General features: G+C 44.3%; 1 pseudogene across 1 annotated transcript in view; it reads right to left on the bottom strand.

Moving 5' to 3' along the window:
- The window catches only part of LOC105824884, a 3185-nt pseudogene extending 2743 nt beyond the window's left edge, over positions 1-442 (bottom strand). Inside the window, exon 1 of the transcript XR_001138233.1 lies at positions 1-442. The product of XR_001138233.1 is annotated as a 60S ribosomal protein L14 pseudogene (transcript).
- Between the last annotated feature and the right edge of the window lie 731 nt (positions 443-1173).

The following is a 1173-nucleotide window of genomic DNA, read 5'->3' as shown; positions in this document are numbered from 1 at the left end:
GAGAAGCTTTTAGGAGAGCTGCCTTTTGAAGCTTCTTAACTTCATTCTTGATTATTCTGTTCCTCATTTTCTTTGCCTTCATTACTTTAAAACGATCAAAGTCCGTCATCTTAGCTTTTCTTTCTCTGGCTTCAATCTTCTTGGCCCATCTTGTGGCTGCCCATTTTGTATTTATATCTGCCTTCTGCCAGGCTTGTCGGACATACTTCTGGCGGGCACTGTGTGGGAACCTGAGGATGAAGTCAGTGAGCTGCATGCATTTGAAAGGCATAGCCTGTCTTCTTACCTGAGTGCAAGGTCCATCAACCAAAGCCCTGTTCTGATCAATAACATCTACAATCGCGACCAGCTTTCCGGCATGAGGCCCAAAGGAGACGTAGGCCACTTGGCCAACCTCCACGAAGCGCCTGAACACCATGGCGGCGGCGTTCGGCGAGAAGCTGAATTTCATATATATTTTTTTTTCATTTTTTCATTTTTTTATTTCCTAAGACTCTAAGGAAAGAGAGGATTTCGCATAGTTTTCATGTGTCAGAAAACATTATTCTTCAAAAAAAGTAAAATAAACCAAAATACTACTCTTTTGTTTTTTTCCCCCCCAATCATTTAAAAATCTTATCCTGTAGGCCATACAAAAACCGTTGTGGTCCAGGTTTGGCCCTTGGGCCATAGTTTGCTGAGCCCTGTTCTAGAAGCTAAAACATGGACAAATTCTAAAATTATAACAAGCTAAGCCAGTGACCTTGGGTAGAATGAGGGTTAAAGAGAGATAAGCATATCCTTGCCTGGACTGGATAGTTTATCCCAATTTGTCCCAGTAATAACAGCCTCTCTTCCACTCTCAAAAATCCCAAATTGGGGCCAGGAGTGGTAGCTCACACCTGTAATCTTAGCACTCTGGAAGGCTGAGGCAGGAGGATTGCTTGAGCTCAGGAGTTCGAGACCAGCCTGAGCAAGAGCAAGACCCCGTCTCTATTAAAAATAGAAAAATATTAGCCAGGCAACTAAAAGTAGAAAAAAATAGCTGGATGTGGTGGCATGTGCCTATAGTCCCAGCTACCCGGGAGGCTGAGGCAGAAGGATTGCTTGAGCCCACAAGTTTGAGGTTGCTGTGGGCTAGGCTGACGCCACAGCATTCTAGCTGGGGGGACAGAGTGAGACTCTGTCTCAAAA

The sequence above is a fragment of the Propithecus coquereli genome, unplaced genomic scaffold (assembly GCF_000956105.1).
Source record: "Propithecus coquereli isolate 6110/MARCELLA unplaced genomic scaffold, Pcoq_1.0 Scaffold77, whole genome shotgun sequence".
Taxonomy (NCBI): Eukaryota; Metazoa; Chordata; class Mammalia; order Primates; family Indriidae; genus Propithecus; species Propithecus coquereli.
This window is presented reverse-complemented; position numbering and strand designations above follow the sequence as displayed.